At 47.3% G+C, this 18,443-nt stretch overlaps 1 protein-coding gene across 1 annotated transcript in view; it reads right to left on the bottom strand.

Annotated features, from left to right (window-relative positions):
- Positions 1-17,124, bottom strand: part of Cgnl1 (cingulin like 1) — a 165,283-nt gene extending 148,159 nt beyond the window's left edge. Inside the window, exon 1 of the mRNA XM_004662497.2 lies at positions 17,071-17,124. The gene's annotated coding sequence lies outside the window, so the exon portion shown is untranslated. The remainder of the gene's footprint in view (positions 1-17,070) is intronic.
- Positions 17,125-18,443: the final 1,319 nt, after the last annotated feature.

Raw genomic sequence — 18,443 nt, 5'->3', positions numbered from 1 at the left:
AGCCACCTCTCCAGCCCCGCATGAGCATCTTTAATCCCAGCATAACCACAGCAGGATGGGAGGCAGAGACAGGAGAATCTCGCAGAAGCTCACGGGCCAGCTCACCTGGTGAATGCCGTGCAAGGAACAGACAAGAGACCCTGCTCCAAACAAGGTGGAAGGCAAGGACCCAAACTCACGGTTGTCCCCGATCCTCTGACCTCCACATGTATACCATGTCATCGCATGCCTGTACTCACAAACCTGAACATACATATGCACATACATAAACATCACACACAAAAAATAAAAAAAGAAATATACAATAAGAAACGAAGCAGGGTTTATTTTTACAAATAAACTTTTTTCATATTTTATTCTTATTTCTTTATTTATTTGACAGAGAAAAGAGGAGAGAGAGGGAGACAATGGACACACCAGGGCCTTGAGCCACTGCAAACGAACTTCAGACACGTGCACCGCCTTGTGCATCTGGTTAACATGGGTCCTGAGGAATCAAACCTGGGTCCTTTGGTCTTGCAGGCAAACGCCTTAACCATTAAGCCATCCCTCCAGCCCACAAAGCACGGTTTTTAGCGAACAGAAAGAACAGATCATTTCTACATGTACGTCTATGGATGAATTTCACAAATGTAATATTAAGTAAAAATAAATAAATCAGGGCTGGGGAGATTGTTCAGTGGTCAAAGGCACTTGCCTACAAAACCTGCCAGACTAAGTTCAATTCCATAGCCACCCATGTAAAGCTGGATGCGCATTCATTTGTAGCAGCAAGAGACCCTAGTGCACTCAAACACAAACACACACACACACACACATATGCAAATAAATAATTTTTTGTTGTTTTTTGTTTTGTTTTTCAAGGTAGGGTCTCATTCTGACCTGGAATTCACTATGGAGTCTCAGGTTGGCCTCGAACTCACAGCAGTCCTCCTACCTCTGCCTCCCAAGTGCTGGGATTACAGGCGTGCACCACCACGCCTGGCTAATTTTTTTTAATTAAAAATAAATAAGCCGAGCGTGGTGGCACATGCCTATAATCCCAGCACTCAGGAAGTAGAGGTAGGAGGATCACCGAAAGTTCGAGGCTACCCTGAGAATATATAGTTAATTCTAGGTCAGCCTGGACCAGAGTGAGACTCTACCTCGAAAAACCAAAATGATAATAATAATAATAATAAATAAATAAATAAGTAGAGGTGGCCATGGTGGTGCATACCTTTAATCCCAACACTCGAGAAGCAGAGGTAGAATGACCACTGAGTTCAAGGCCACCCTGAGACTACATAGTGAATTCCAAGTCATCCTGGGCTAGAGTGAAACCCCATTTTGAAAAATCAAAATAATAATAATAATAATAATAATAATAAATTCAGACAAAAAATAGTTCAAATTGTGTGAATGGGTCCTTTTTTCATGAAGTTCACATATAGTCAAAACTTATCGGGCTGGAGAGATACCTTAGCGGTTCAGCGCTTGCCTGTGAAGCCTAAGGATCCCAGTTCAAGGCTCGATTCCCCAGGACCCACTTTAGCCAGATGCACAAGGGGGCGCACGCGTCTGGAGTTCATTTACAGTGGCTGGAAGCCCTGGCGCGCCCATTCTCTCCCCCACTCTCTCTCTCTCTCTGCCTCTTTCTCTCTGTCACTCTCAAATAAATAAATAAAAATGAACAAAAAATTTAAAAAAACTTATCTACAGGGACTGGAGAGATTGCTCAGTGGTTAAAGGCATTTGCTTGCAAAGCCTGCGGCCCAGGTTCCCTCGTATCTACATAAAATCCTACGCACAAAGTGATGCGTGTGTCTGGAGTTTATTTGCAGTAACAATTGGCCCTGGTATACCTATTCACTTTCTCTCTCTCTTCCCCTCTCTCTTTCTACCTCTGCTTGCAAATAAAAATAAAACAAGAGCTGAAGAGATGACTTAGCAGTTAAGGCACTTGCCTGCAAAGCCGAAGGACCCAGGTTCAATTCCCCAGGACCCACGTAAGCCAGATGCACAAGGGGGCGCATGCATCTGGAGTTTGTTTGCAGTGGCTTGAGGCCCTGACACGCCCATTCTCTCTCTCTTTTTTTTTTTTTTTTTGAGAGCGACAGACACAGAGAGAAAGACAGATAGAAGGAGAGAGAGAGAATGGGCGTGCCAGGGCCTCCAGCCTCTGCAAACGAACTTCAGACGCGTGCGCCCCCTTGTGCATCTGGCTAACGTGGGACCGGGGGAACCAAGCCTCGAACTGGGGTCCTTAGGCTTCACAGGCAAGTGTTTAACCGCTAAGCCATCTCTCCAGCCCCCATTCTCTCTCTTAAATAAATAAGTAAAATATATAAAATAAAATTAAATTAAAAACTTATCTATGATGGCAGAAACAGAGCAGCAGTTACCTTTGTTGAGGAAACTGAGGGAGTGCACACACCTGTAGAAGGTTCAGGTTACTTATGATCTGTGTACTGTTTATAAAAAAAGGAAAGAAAAAACTGGGCTCATGTCATAACTAGAAACGCTTTACAGCTGTATGGCCTTGGGCAAGCTTCTTAACCTAAGCTTCAGCTCCTACCCCTGAAAATGAGGACAAACACAAAAACATCACCTGTTCCAGGGGAATGGGATGAGAATTAAATTAGGCAACGCAGGTCAAGTGCTTCAAGCAGGTACTGTACCTGGAAGAGCCCAGTAAGCAGTAGTAATGGCCGCAGCCAACACCTCCTGATGTTCTAGCTGGTGCCAGGCGCTGCCCCATGCTTTAAGCTCTCGGTCGTGTTGCCATCCCTTATCTCTGGCTCCTGCTCTTATCTATCACCAAGGCCAGGTGCACAGGCTGTGACCTGGGCACTCGGGAGCTGTCAGTGTGTAACCCCAGCACTAACGGAGGCAGACGCTGCTGCGGGGTTACAGAGAAAGGAGGCTGGCAGGAATCACCCACAAGACTACTCACGGCCCTCTGCAGGGAGAAAAAAACAGCATGAGCTTCTGAAAGCGGTAGCAACTTTTTGCAGAAGGAGCAAGAATATTTTATTGTGGTGAAATAATTCACTTGAAACTGAGGAGTCATTTGGGAACCCAAAGGGCTCATCTTTTTTCCTTCAGGAGAGAGGAGATGGCAGAGCTCTGTTGAAAGGGTTTTGTGTTGACTGCCCAAATTTACTATCCTTTTAATGTATTTCAGATTTGCAACCCAAATAATTTTTGAAGCACATGTCTGCTGGGTACAATAACTTACAATGTTAGTCATGAAGGAAAGAGCATGGATTATAGAAGATCATTTTATTTCCATAAAACACCATAAACAAATGCAATATTTGCCAATATACAAGATTAACTTTTAGGTTAATCTTGTAAAAAAAAATTTTTTTTAACTTGCAGGGCTGGGAAGATGGCTCAGTGGGTAAGAATGCTTGCTGCTCAAGCTTGAGGTCATGCCAGCACCCATGCCAAAGGTCAGGCATGGCCGTGGACACTATGAGGAGAGGTGGAGACAAAAAGATCAATGGGGTTCCCTGTAGCATGAGCTCCAGGTTCAGGGAAAAATCCTGTCTACCAAAATAAGGTAAACAGTTATGGAAGGGGACGCCCGACATTTTCCTTTGGTCTCTGCTCACAGAGCACATGTATCTGCCCACACAACACTACTGACGCCAATGGAAGGAAGAAAGGGAGTAAAGGAAGGAGGAAGGACGGGAGGGAAGAAGGGACAGGCTTGCCTAGGTTTAAACACAGCCCAGTCATTTGCTGGTTCTAACCCCTTGGGCAAGTTACTCTCTCTGTACCTCAGTTTCCTCAGTAAAATGCAATAAAAATGTGAGCATTACAAGACCAAAGTAGAGATTTTTACAAGATCAAAATAAGTTCATATATCTTAAGTTTTATAGACATACTAAGCATTGCTAAGTGACTTAAAACTACTGGTATGGTTCATTTTCCTTTTTTTTCTTTTGAAAATTATTTATTCAGTTGCAAGCAGAGAGAGAGAGACAAGAGGAGAGAGAGAGAGAGATGCACACACTCAGAGAGACAGAAAGAGAATGGGAGTGCCAGGGCCACTAGCCACCCCAAGTGAACTCCAGATTTGTGCATTCAGATTTATGTGGGTACGGAGGAATCGAATCCGGATCTTTAGGCTTTGCACGCAAGTGCCTTAACCAGTGAGCCATCTCTCCAGCTCATGATTTGTAATGTTTTCTGATGTAGATGCAGAGTTCATCTAAAATTAAACAGTCTTTTAGGTGCAGTATAAACTAAAATCCAGAAGAAGAATTAAGTGAAGGGAGCATGACGTTTGATTGTTGTACTGTACACACGCCCACTCACGTTCCCACAAAACCACACTAGAAACTTAAGCCAACTCTAAGCATATACACCAACGATCTCGGGTTCTTTGGATGTCAAAACAACCCCCAAATGATGGGAAACAACATTCTTCTTCCAACTATCTCTAAGGACTCATTGAAATATAGATACATATATAATATGAAGATAGAAAGATACATATTTTTTGCATTTCAAAAGCAAACTGGAACTCTCCCTCAACACATATGAGAAGTTAGATATATGGGCTTCAAATATGGCTCTTTTCAGTCTGCGGCAGAGGATGCCTATTAAAACGGCACATTTTCCTCCCTTTGTGAATGCTGAGAGCTTTTCATTTTGTTCCAAAGGAAATGATCTTAACCATAGCTCCACGACACGATCATTGTCTGACCAGCTTGGGTATCCGGTGGCCATTACGGAGGGCTAAATACTAAAACCCAAAGGTATAAAAGCTGAAAGCAGCTTGATGGAAATGACACAACATTCTTCTTTTAATTTACAGTCAAACAGAAAGTTCGCAAGCAAGGGAATTAAGAAATCAGCACAAAAGAAAAGCAATACTCTACTTCCCTGACCTCCACCCTCACCAAGAAACAGGCTCTCATCACTTTTACACATTTGGTTTCTCTGGGGATGAGAATTATACTTCAAAATACTACTGCACACGCTCCTTTCTTCTCACCAACAGGCTCAGTCAAACTTTTCTACAACACAGGCAAATGAGATTGGCAATCCCTATCTCACAACTTATCAAAATAATACAGTAATTGTCAGCTATATTACTCCAGGGTGCCAAAAAATAGTTATTTAGCTTTAGAAAGAAAAGCAGGGTTGGGAAGATAACTCAATGGGTAAAGTGCCCGCTGCTCAAGCAAGAGGACCTGAGTTCAATCCCTGGCACCCACATAAAAAGCCAGCCTGGGCCACACACACCAGTGTGGAGGGAGGAAACGAGAGGAAACTTGTCAGCCAGTCTAACCTAAACATAGGTGAGGCCCGGTTCAATGAGAGACCCTGTTCAAGGAAATAAGACAGGAGAGCAACAGAGAGGAAACCTGGCATCCTCCTCTGGCATCCACGGCTGTGCACGTGGACACAATGTACATGCACACGCACATACACACACTGCAGAACCTGTGATTCTATGCTTAACAGACTCCTAGAACCCTCCCTAAAGAAGCCCCATCCTATAATACACCACACATCCCGAGAAACCAGCACCATGCAGAAGGGTTCCTGCTTTTTGCTCAGCCCTTCACTGTAAAGCCCTTCCACAGCCATGCCTTAGATCCTGAGAGCCACGTTCTGCGTGCAGGACAGATCTCCAACACAATCTACTCTCTTGAGAGCCGCATTCTGCATGCAGGACAGATCTCCAGCACAGTCTACTCTCTTGAGAGCCACGTTCTGCGTGCAGGACAGATCTCCAGCACAGTCTGCTCTCTTGAGAGCCACGTTCTGCGTGCAAGACAGATCTCCAACACAATCTACTCTCTTGAGAGCCACATTCTGCATGCAGGACAGATCTCTAGCACAGTCTACTCTCTTGAGAGCCACATTCTGTGTGCAGGACAGATCTCCAGCACAGTCTGCTCTCTTGAGAGCCACGTTCTGCGTGCAAGACAGATCTCCAGCACAATCTACTCTCTTGAGAGCCACGTTCTGCGTGCAGGACAGATCTCCAGCACAGTCTACTCTCTTGAGAGCCACGTTCTGCTTGCAGGACAGATCTCCAGCACAGTCTGCTCTCTTGAGAGCCGCAGGACAGATCTCCAGCACAATCTACTTTCTTGCTGACTTGGGCTGTTTGGTTATTTTGCACTTCACAAAGTTATGTTGGGTCCTGACCTAAACATCCACTCATTCTGCAAATGTATACCAGACTCTCCCAGGTGTAAGACACTGTGCCAGGCACCGGAAGAGATGTTTCACTGCTGAACTTCCTCCTTCCCCAGTCTACCTTCGCACCCCTCACACACTGCTAGAGGCACTGCTGCCCTCTCCTAACCAAGTTTCTAAAACCATCTGGCCAAGGCCTCCGTATTCTCTCCTTAAGCTTCTTACCTCTGTGGCTCCATGAATCCCAGACCCTTGGCTGCCCAGGGAGTTATTTAAAAGTATAATAGAGGGGCTGGCGAGATGGCTTAGCAGTTAAGGCACTTGCCTATGGAACCTAAAGATCCAGGTTCAATTCTCCAGGACCCATGTAAGCCAAATGCACAAGGGGGCGCATGCATCTGCAGTTCATTTGCAGTGGCTGGAGGCCCTAGCATGCCCATTCTCTCTATCTGCCTCTCTTTTCTCTCTCCAATAAATAACTAAATAAAATACTTAAAAGTATAATAGAATTCCACAAGTAGTATCCAAGAGTTAGATTTAAAGCATTAAGGAAAAAAGAATTTTCCTGATAGCTAACTCCAATATCTGTACCTTTTACTTTTAAGAATATGGGATTGAAGACATGGCTCAGTGGTTATAGGCGCTTGCTTGCGATTCTAGTACACACATAAAGCCAGAGACACAAAGTGGGGCATGCATCTGGAGTTCGTTTGCAGGGTCAAGGAGACCCTGGCCCACCCATACTTATTCTGTGTCTGCCTCTTTCTGTCTGTCTGCCTGTCTCTCTCTCTAATAAATAAATAAAAATTTTTAAATAATTTTGTTTTATCAGCAAAAATGAAGCTTTCTCCTTTGTCTCTAGAGGACAGTTCAGAAGCACTGTTTCAGCCCCGTTCCCCTTTAAAGCCTGTGGCAGACTCATTCATTTCTATCACCTTGGCCGTCAGAGGCTTTGTGCCCTTCTTCCCACACTGCTTTCTCCCTTGGGAACTTTTACAACTCAATCCGGCATAGCTTCCCTGCCTGCAAGTCATGTTTTCTTCAGGTTGGTGACACCCTGTCCCTTGGGTGGCACAAGCCTGCCAAGTGTGGAAGTATGAGCTCTGCAAACCAGAAGCTTTCCCAAGATTCTGACAGGGAACTCACACATACCCAGCTCCCTCTCCAGACATGGCTGCAAGTATCTCACACCCGTGGACTGATAGCACATGGGGAGGAGGCACCAGGACTCAGGCCTGGGCAGAATCAGCTCTTGCTAGAGGGGCCCTCCAGATTGTCAAACCCAGCCTGAACCAGTGACTCAGACTTCTCTCACCCTCCTGTCACCACCCAGCGCAAGGAGGGTCTGAAGAAGGCTAAGGTAGAACTTGCTCTATCTGAGGACACCACCTCTCCCCAGACACCCCTCTGCAGTAATGCCTCAATTTTCCCCACAGGTAAACCAGTGAGAATCCTGCTTGCTACACTCACCTCTCCACAATCAGAGCAAAGAGCAGACTCCCTGAGGCAGCCTCCAACCAGGTGGGGACTGAAAAGCCCAGAGCCTCAGGCGGACGGCCCTCCTTAACCTTCCTCTAAATCCCCAACTTGGGAACAGGTTGGAGGAGGAAGGGCTGTTCTTCCCAGGTGGAAGGCTTCCGGCTTTCAGCCCAGTCTCTAGTGAGCTACTTTTTACATGTCTATGCACTTCCACGCTTCTCTTAGGTACAGTCTTCTTCCAGAGGCTTCTGAGGGAGGAGCACACAGTCAACAGTGTGTTGACTAACCCTCCACTCTCTCCCTCCACCCCCATCCCTGTCCCTGGGTCAACGGCAAGCTGCAAACCTCGCCAGGCCTCCATCTGAAGCCTAAAAGAAAGGATATTATTAAAGTCACAGGTTAAAGATCACTCACTCCACAGCTCCTCATTTAGAAGCTCCAGTGGCGTTCAATGTAAACAGGTCCTAAGAATGCTTTAAAACGCAGGGAGGGGTTTTATTAAACGACTTAATTGAGGACCACTTCTCATGGCCCAGAGCTTTTAAACCAAGGAATAAAGGGGTCCCGGTGGGTGTTATCCAGACACTTGTTTTGAAAACCTGCCATGGTGTCCTGGGGAAGTGAACTGGGGTGGGGGTGGGGGCTGTCTCTGTGGGTGTTCCCAGGGCTGGTTCTCCAGCAGAAATAAAGCACCCTAGGAAGTCTCTTCCCCAGCAGGGTCTGGGGGAGGCTGGCAGGAGTTATCTGCCCCAGTATTACTGGTCGCTGCATTAGAAGAGTGGAAAACGTAAGGTGGGCCCAAAAGGACCAAAATAAATAATGAAAAGCAGACACTTTAAAACCCGAAAATGGGACACAACAGGTCTGATGAAACGTAATTTCTGGGTACCCTACAGAAAGACACTGGGGGAGGGGGTGCTGAATCGCTGGCACAAGTGAGGTTCCATTGTGGAGATGAGCTTGGAGAACATTAGACTCCAGACACAAATACCACATACTGGATGAAATACATTTTCCTGAAACTTCAGAATATTAGACAGAAGGGGTCAGTCACTACCTTCTCCCTTATCAGGAACAGGGGTTGTGTTTGGAGGTGGAAAAGTTTTAGAATTAGAGAGCAGGGATGCTGGCATGAAACTGTGAATAATGTCACTGAAATGCAATCTTCATGCTGTATGTATTTAACACCAAAATGACCCCAAATCAGAAGCAATCCCTTCCTTCCCTGGGCACCAGTAAACATGCTGCGAGCCAAGACAAAAGGAGTACACCGTTTGCTAACAACTCAGTTCCGCTTCCATCTTCGCGGTCACTTCGGGGCGACTTCACCCGCACACGGAGCTTCCGGTAGGGGCTGCCATCAGTAGGCTCTTCAGTTGTACAGTCCAGGACACTGAGGCACAAGGGGTCAGGTGGCTTGCTCAGGGGTAACTTGCACTCTCGCCTCACCTTCCTAACCACTGGGCCACACCACCTCCAAATTCATGCAGCTTTGGAGGCTGTTTCCAGAGCTGGTTTGACCACCCACAGTCCCACAGTCGTGCCTGTCGTTCTGAGATCACCTATGAACCACAGCTTCTGAAAACACTTGCCAAAGGCAGCTGGTGGTTGGGGGTGGAGCTCAGTGGTAGAGTGCGTGGCTCACACAGGCAAGACAGGTATGATCGCCAACAGCCCCAAGAAACGTTTTCCAAGGCTAATCTTTGAAATCATGCTAGGACCTTCCCTCCCAAAGAGCTACAGTATTTGCTAGCACCCTGGAACAACGGGAGATACGAGATACGATAGAACTCACGATCTGCTCTTTTCCAGAGAATAAATGTCCTTGGTCTGTAACCAGCCCCAGGCTACTCCACCTGGGGTCTTCCCCAAAGGCTGCTATTTAACTATGGAGACTTGAAGGTAGCAAGGTTATTTGTATGTAAATGAAGCAGCTATTACAAATAAAGGAAATGCTTAGTGCAGGGTAAAGTAGTTTTTCCCACTGGGGGAGAGGAGGCACCAGCATCGCAACCCACAAGCAGGATAAAAAGGTGAAGTGCTACACTTCCCGCCATACTTAGGAAAGCTTTCGGGCTGGAGAGATAGCTTAGCGGTTAAGCGCTTGCCTGTGAAGCCTAAGGACCCCAGTTCGAGACTCGATTCCCCAGGACCCACGTTAGCCAGATGCACAAGGGGACGCACGCATCTGGAGTTCGTTTGCAGTGGCTAGAAGCCCTGGCGTGCCCATTCTCTCTCTCTCTCTTCTCTCTGTCACTCTCAATAAATAAAAATGAACAACAACAAAAAAAAAAAAAGAAAGCTCTGGGATGAGAGAACTCCCATGGTTGGTGGGTCCACCTTGACAGGGTGTCCCAATTGGCATTTGGGACCAATCAAGCTTTTCTGTGTGGACTGTCCTAAAAACCCAATAGCATGCCCAGCCTCTGCCTCCTAGGTACCAAGAGCCACCCCTCCATTCTTTCTGTAGCAGTTCCTCTCCACCTCCTAAATCTCCCTCATCTCGACTCTAAGCAAACTTCCCAGGGCCTTGGCCACATGATTAGATCAGGGAGAGAGGCTCATCCACTTCTCAGCTGCCTCTCACACTGTTTTAAAAAGATTCAAAAGGGTTTTTTCCACCTTCCTTTAAAAGCTACCAATGCAAATAAATAACTTTTAAATGGCTGGGGAGATGGCTCAGAGGTTAAAGTGCTTGTTTGTAAAGTGTTCAGACCCACGTTCAATTCCCCAGTACACACTTAAAGCCAGATGCACAATGTGGCACATGTGTCTGGAGTTTGTTCACAGTAGCAAGAAACTCTGGTACACCCATTCTATCTGCCTCTCTCAAATAAATAAATAAAATTTTTAAAAATATATTTTACTTTTATTTATTTATTTAAGAGCGACAGACAGAGAGAGAAAGAGGCAGAGAGAGAGAGAGAATGGGTGCGCCAGGGCCTCCAGCCTCTGCAAACGAACTCCAGACACATGCGCCCCCTTGTGCATCTGGCTAATGTGGGTCCTGGGAATCGAGCCTTGAACTGGGGTCCTTAGGCTTCACAGGCAAGCGCTTAACCATTAAGCCATCTCTCCAGCCCTAAATAAATAAATTTTAAAGCTAGCAATGCCCCAACAATGAAGTTCAAGGGTATATATTACTTCATAGAACCTCTTCATGGCTAAGACATTTTTTTCCTTTGTAATCAAGTCATAAGAACCCCAGTGCTGTGATTCTGACAGTTCAAGTTGGACTCTTCAAACTGCCCCTGGGCACCTGGTGCCCAGATATCACAAGCCACCTTCCTCCCCTGGAAAACAGGATTCACAATGTTCTCACTGGGTCACAGGACCTCTTTATTATTATTGTTGTTGTTTTAGAAAGAGCAGGATAGAGAGAGACAGGGGTACTGAGGCTTAGCAGGCAAGCTCCTTAACCGCTAAGCCCTCTCTCCAGCTCTGAGTCACAGGACTTCTGAGAGGAGTCCCATCACAGTAGGCATATCCTGAGCAAGGGAAAGCAGAGTGTGTCCAAGTACAACAAAACACACGGACAGAAAACCTAGAGGTCAGAGCTGAGGTGGTGGCTCAGTGGGTAAAAAACACTGGCTGCACAATCATGAACAGCCCAATTTCGGATCCCCAGGACCCTCAAATAGCTGGACACTGGACACAGTAGCATGCATCTACAACCCCAGCATGCCCACAGGAAGGAAACTCTCCCCAGAAGCTTGTGGACCAGCTAGTCTGGTCAACGTGTTGGTGAGCAATGGCAGACCCTGCCTCAAACAAGGTAGAAGGCAAGAAGACACCTGAATTCATCTTCTGACTTCCACACCCACACTGTGTATGTGCCCCCCCACACACACAAACACACATTGTTCACACTGCATAAAGTGGGTATGGTGACACATACCTGTAATCTCAACACTGGAGAGATGGAGGCAGAAGAATCAAAAGTTCAAGGAAATCCTTGGTTACATATTGTATTACAGGTCAGCCTGGGATACACACAAGACCCTGTAACAATAGGACTGAGGAGATGTTAAAGGTATTTGCTTGCGAAGCCCACCAACCCAGGTTCAACTCCGCAATACCCACATAAATCCAGGTACACAAAGTAAGACATGCATCTGATCTGCAGCATGAGGCCTTGGAGTGCCCATTCTCTCTCTCTCCTCTCAAATAAAAATATTAAACATAATAATAATAAAGTGGTCTTACATATCTAAAAGCTACAAAATTATGCCCTGAAACACTTCAAACTTTACTGAATGCAAGCAGAAAACCCCGCAATTGGGCAGCAAGGAATAAACTCCACCCTGTAAACACAGTCTACCAGCCAGACTGGCAGAACTATTCTGTGTTCATACAACATGCCTTGTGCTATAATCCTGAACTCTAACACCATGGATACCCTCCTGACAGCCTTCCCTAGAGTTGAACCTGGGGTTGAAACACTGTGCAAGGACCCACAGTAGTGACAACCACTCATTCATGAACCCAGTTGTCACCTCCTCTCCACTAATCATAGTGCCACCTAGCCTCTAAGCCCTGACTACCTGCAATTTTAAGAGCTCAAAGTAATTACTATGCAGCCAGTTGTGTTTTGGTTGCAAGTATCACACAAGCAGGAATTGGATGTGCAAAGCTTCATTGTACCCCAGAAAGCCCAACACTGAGTTTTGTTTTTAATCTCTTACCCAACCACCAATTATTTCCAGAGCTCGGAGGTTCATGGAGCCTAAAGAAAGGTAGAGTGGATGTCTCTCTAACCTAGAACTCAGGGCCATACAGAACCTTTCTAAATATCTGAAGCTACCCTTCTCCTTTAAGAGGCTTAGAAAAGGAGCCCACAGAAGTTGCCAGGGGACCACAAGATGGCAAGGGTTTTAGTGTCTTTACTTCCAGGAAACAAGAAATCAATCCAGACCTAAGAAGACTGATATTAAAAAAAAAAAAAAAAATCAAGTCACTGAGAACAGAATTTCTGAATCAGCTCTACTTAAAAAGAACAACTGTGCCAAGAACTACCTGAAGAAAGGGTTTCTTTGTTTTATTATTTTTTTTACTGGGGGGGGGGGACACACACACACCAGAGTCTCATGCTACTGCAAACAAATGCCTGCCAGGCTAGAAAAGTGAACCCAGCCCATCAGGCTTTGCAAGCAAGAGCTTTTAACCACTGAGCCATCCCCCGAGCCCAGCCCCAGGAAAGTGTCTCTATGCTTGCTGTACCAAAGCACCAATGCACTGAAGGAAGACTCCACAGGTGCCCTATGGTGCCCGCCATCCTCTGTGCCCATCTTGATCATGAGTACTCGAGTAAGTCTATAGTGCCCCATAGTTTGACCACAGGCTTTTTAAGGTAGGGACTGTATTTTGTTAACAAAAAACTTGGCAGGGAAGACAGCTCTCCAATCATAGGAGCCTCTGAAATACTTAATGAGTAACAACAAACAAATGACATGCCTTCATGTGACAGGACATGTAGGTACCCACATTTGGGGACTGAGACAGGAGGATCTCAAGTTCAAGGTCAGACAGAGCTACAGAGACCTTGTGGTTGCCTGCCCACTCCACCCCCACAAAAGAAAATGATATTGGTATAGGGGACAGAGGGAAGGAGGGAGGAAGGGAGGAAGGGAAGAGGGAGGGAGGGAGAAAGGCACATGAAGAAACAAGGTAAAGCGGATTGACATGGGAGAATTTGAATATTCCTGCAAGCTTCCTGCCTCATGCAGGCCACTCAGCCCCTGGTGCTATCCCCCATCAAACTCCTTCCCTTTATTTATTTATTTATTTTTCTTTTTCAGGATTTTCATGCACAACTTTGTTTCACGATAACAGCCATGTCACATGACAGAATAAAGTAAGTGCTTGGTCATTCAGGGAAAATTACCCAATTTTCAATCCCCTTGAACTTTGTTTTTCTCCTCTGATGCCAACCTCTCGGCCATGGCTCTGCCCTTTGGCACAAGGACCAGGGAGGAGAAGGACAGAAAGACACAACTCAGCTGAGCCTTTTCAACAAGTTAACGGCATCTCTTAGATGAACGGGTTTCAGGGGACAAGAGTCAAGGAACACATTAAGTTTTGTTATCCCTCAGTCCACCAGTCTGAGCAAATTAACTTGAAGACACACACACAAGAAGATAGAAGCCATGCTAATAAATGACTCGGTATAGCACAACCAAAGGTCTCTCAAATGAGCCAAAGTTCTGGTCTGGATGCTGTATGCCCCTTCCCCAAGAAGAAGTCTACCCTGATTGCTCCTTCATATTTTTCTTCTCTTTCTTCTAGTCAGTTTAGAATATTATAGCTGTTATTGCAAAGCGAGAAATGCTTTTTTTGTTGTCTTTTGTTTATTTTTATTTTACTTATTTGAGAGAGACAGAGAGAGAAAATGGGCACACCAGGGCTTCTAGCCGCTGCAAATGAATTCCAGATGCATGTGCCACCTGTGCATCTGGCCTACATGGGTACTGGGGAATCAAGCCCCGAACCGGGGTCCTTAGGCTTCACAGGCAAGTGCCTAACCACTAAGCCATCTCTCTAGCCCCAAGAAATGCTTTAGTTTATCTTCTTAGGCCCACATTCTGATACCCACTGGGTGCGGGGGCAGAATGTATTACTGTATCACAGTATTCCTATTGCCATCCTGGCCCAACTGCTCAGACACCAAAAGTTCAAGAAGTCTTCATATAAACCCTCCCAAGATGGAAACATGGGTCACAAGTTAGCAAACTAGTCAACAGCTCACTTCGTTTTGTAGGCCTGGTACACATGTGTGTGCACGCACACACACACACACACACAAATGTTTTCCATATGGTCTTGTTCCCCAGAGGGTGAAGATTCAGGTCAGAGGCCACCCTGTGAGCCCATACACTCCACGTAACCTCCATCCCCCAGCCAGGGCCAAGATAATAAAGATGACTCCCCCACAGGTCACGCTTCCAGCAAGTGAACAGGAAAAGGCATGGTACTGGGAGACAGGAACAAGAGACCAAGAGGGCAAAACTACGTCACTTTTAATGTTCCAAAATGATTGTACTCACTCTAGCCCAGGCTGACCTGGAATTCACTATGTAGTCTCAGACTGGCCTCGAACTCACAGCAATCCTCTTTCCTCTGCTGCCCGAGGGCTGGGACTAAAGGTGTGCGCCACCACACCTACCATGGCCTTTCTTCTGAATCATGTTAGGAGCTTGAAATGAATTCAAACATTTCTCTACTTGTGGAAGGAATTCTTGAAAGACTGTCCTTCCGCTGCTGAGAGAATTGTACAGGGCCAGCACCTCTGATTTGTGGCCAGGTGAGAACTGAAGAAACACCACACACACTGGGAGAAAAGAAGAAAACTAACCTCCATCCCCAGACAATCCTCTGACAGCCAGGATGGACACTGGAACTCCTTTCTTCATAAAACACATATGATAACACTCAGTTAATATACACCATATGTTCAATGTTTCCTTAATCCTATCATTTTCCAGATCACTTGACAAGGTGCTGAGGTGTCCCTCAGATATGCCATGCTATGTAAGGTATACCCTAACTCAGATATTACTTTACAGTGTCACTCGTAAAGGACTTGAGTGAGAATCACTTTAACTCTCAAACATACGCGCATTAAACACAAATATCAACCACAAAACCAGAAAGGTCTCATCAGCTTTACTTCTTAAAGGAAAATTCCCCACATGTATGCAAAAGTCATTACCTTAGCCAGGTGTGGTGGTGCACGCCTTTAATCCCAGCACTCGGGAGGCTAAGGTAGGAGGCTGTGAGTTCGAGGCCACCCTGAGACTACATAGTGAATTCCAGGTCAGCCTAGGCTGGAGTGAGACCCTACCTCGGGGGGGAAAAAAAAAAGTCAGTACCTCTAATGACTTGTGTGGAGGGATGGAGTGTCTCCAAGAGCTCACTAATTCCTAAGCATTTTACCTCCTTTTGACTAAGATCCTTTCCAAATATGACAGGTAAAACTCACTTGATTTCTCCTAATAGAATAACCCTGTATTATAACCTTGACCCTGGCAAGGTACCTGAGGTCTTAAGGTCCACACTCCTACCTCCAAGGTAGAAAGTGCCTGGGAAATATTTACTGTCAACAGAGAGGTAGGAACAAAGGGACCTTTTTGGAAAAGGCACCATCTGCGGTCTGAGGTTGAGAAGCGTGGTTCACAGACTTCTAGGGTGAAGGGTGGGTGAGGCAGCCTCAGGCCTGGAGCACGTGGCCAGCTCATCTCCAACCCACTGCACTCACCAGGGGTGCTTTTAAAAGTCCCCATGGGATTGGAGAGATGGCTCAGTGGTTAAGGTGCATGTCTGCAAAGCCTAACCATCCCTGGTTAGATACCCCCGTACCCAGGTAAGCCAGATACACAATGACACATGCACTTGGAGTTCATTTGCAGCAGACTTCTTGCAAAGCCTGATGGCCCAGGTTGGATTCCCTAGTGCCCACTTGAAGCCAGGTGCACAAAGTGGCACATATGTCTGAAGTTCATTTGCAGTGGCAGAAGGCTCTGGCATATCCATTCATTCTCTCTCTCTCACATAAATATTTTTTAAAATATTTCTTAAAAATCCCACTGAGCCCAGAGTGGTGACACGCGCCTTTAATACCAGCACTGAAGAGGCAGAAATAGGAGGATCACTGTGAGTTCGAGGCAAGCATGGAGCTACAGTGTGACTGCCAGGTCAGCCTGGGCTAGCATGAGACCATACCTCAAAACAAAAAGTCACACCATAACCCCGGGTCCCCAGGACGCCTGCGGATGGGACAAAGGTGCCAATGTTCGTTTTTGTTTGAACTCTCCAGGTATGCAGCCCACTTTGAGAGCCAGTGACCCCCTTAAAGAACATCCACGTGTTTGGAGCAGATGTGCGGCGGAGTCAGCAAGGCACCAGGGGGTGAAGGGGCGCGCACAGACCAAATACACTAAGTTCTTAACATTCTGCGAAACTAACTCCAACACGAAAGCCAACACCTGTCTAGGGGCCAAATCGTGATGCAACTTGGAAAAATCCCTGGGAAGGAGAAGAAATGCGCTCCAAGGTGGCCAGAGCTGAGCTTTGGGGGTGGCCGGGACCAGGCATTGGTGCGCAGGGCCAGGGACACGGGGGCGACCGCAGGAATGGTTTGCAAGAGCATGGAAGGGTGAAGGCGACTGGGTGAGGCCCCGGACTGAGGGGCTCCGTGTGCATCGCGCGCAGCTGTCACCGGGAGCACGGGCGCTGCTGGGTCACCAGGAATCGCCACGGTGTCCCAGCAGGGCCGAGCGCAGCTCCAGCCCCGGCGGCGCCCAGGGCTCGGAGGACGGACTCCCAGGTTGAGCACTGCGCAAAGGGAGGATCTGGAGCCCCTGGGGTTCCCGGGCATCACTCCAGCTCGCCCCCCACCCCCGGCCCGGCTCCCCGCGCACACCCACCCCGCAGCCGCTCCGCGCTCACCTACGGCCGCCGCCTCCCGGGTCTCGCGCGCGCTGCAGCCTGCAGAGCCCAGCCAGAGTGCCGCGGCCGCCGCGCCGCCAGGAGACCGCCCCGGCCCGCGCCCCGCCCTCCCGGGAGGAGGAGCCGAACCGGGAACTCCAGGACCAGCCCGGGCACTCCTGCCCCACGACCAGCACGTCTGCACCCACCGCCGCCCACTTTGTCCTCTCCCTTCCCCACAAGCTCTCCGCCATCCCGGGCTATCTTCCGGATCCTGGCCTCTCCAAGTCCCCTCCTCCAGGAAGCATCCCCCAACCCTGATCTCAGTCCCCCTCCACTCTTCCCAGCAGCCTTGTTCGCCCCAGTTAGCAACTTCACACACACACACACACACACACACACACACACACACACACACACACACAGAGAGAGAGAGAGAGAGAGAGAGAGAGAGAGAGAGAGAGAGAGAGTTTATTAGAAGCTGATTTGTCTGCAGAGAGGCAGGAAAAGACCTCACTAAGGTCACCCAGCTAGTGGTGTCAGGAATGGGACTAAAATGCCAGGCCTCAGGCCCTAGTTTAGGTCCACTCCAGGAAATGGCCTTATGTTGCTAGCTGTGAGAGGGGAAGCAAAATGTTGTCATTTCTGAGCCTCAGTTTAGTTTTCTCGGGTATAAAATCAAGAGCAGGACACCCACTCCACCCCACTGTCACTCCCTGAAAAGAGAGATGGCTTAGCGGTTAAGGCATTTACCTGTGAAGCCTAAGAACATATGTTCAAACCTCCAGGTCCCACGAAGCCAGAAGCAGTGACACAAACATGCAATGTCACACATGCACACAAGGCGGTGTATGCATCTGCCATCCGTTCACAGTAGCTCTCTCTCTCTAAGATAATGAGATAATAATAAAATAAATTTTAAAAAACAGCTATGGAAATGTCACACAACTCATATTAAGTAAATGTTTGCAAGCATAGTGACTGACATCGACACTTGAACAATCAGTCAAGGTGGCAACATAAAAGGACAAGAGAAACAAGAAAAGAGAGGCCCTTGGCTTGTGCCCAACAGTCCGTCCACTTCCCCCACTGCTGCCAGCCTTTGTGGACATCGGAACCCAGTGTCTTCAGCCTTCTAACGAGGACAGAAGACCCACCGCTCTCCAGGAAACCTCCAGGCCTTTTGTGCCAGATTGGGTCAGGTGAGGCACCCAGCCTCGTAGGGTGAGCAGCTGCTGGGTTCTCAGCCTGTCTAACCTCCAAACATCTATTGTTGGACCACCCAGCCTGTGTCCTGTAAGCCAGTCTAATAAATCCCCTGTATAGTATTTTTGTTGTTGTTTTGAGGTAGGCTATTACTGGAGCCCAAGCTGAGCTGGAATTCACTGTCATCT

Source organism: Jaculus jaculus, chromosome 10 (assembly GCF_020740685.1).
Source record: "Jaculus jaculus isolate mJacJac1 chromosome 10, mJacJac1.mat.Y.cur, whole genome shotgun sequence".
Lineage (NCBI taxonomy): Eukaryota > Metazoa > Chordata > Mammalia > Rodentia > Dipodidae > Jaculus > Jaculus jaculus.
Note: the sequence above shows the minus strand (reverse complement) of the source record. Positions and strands in the feature narration are given on the sequence as shown.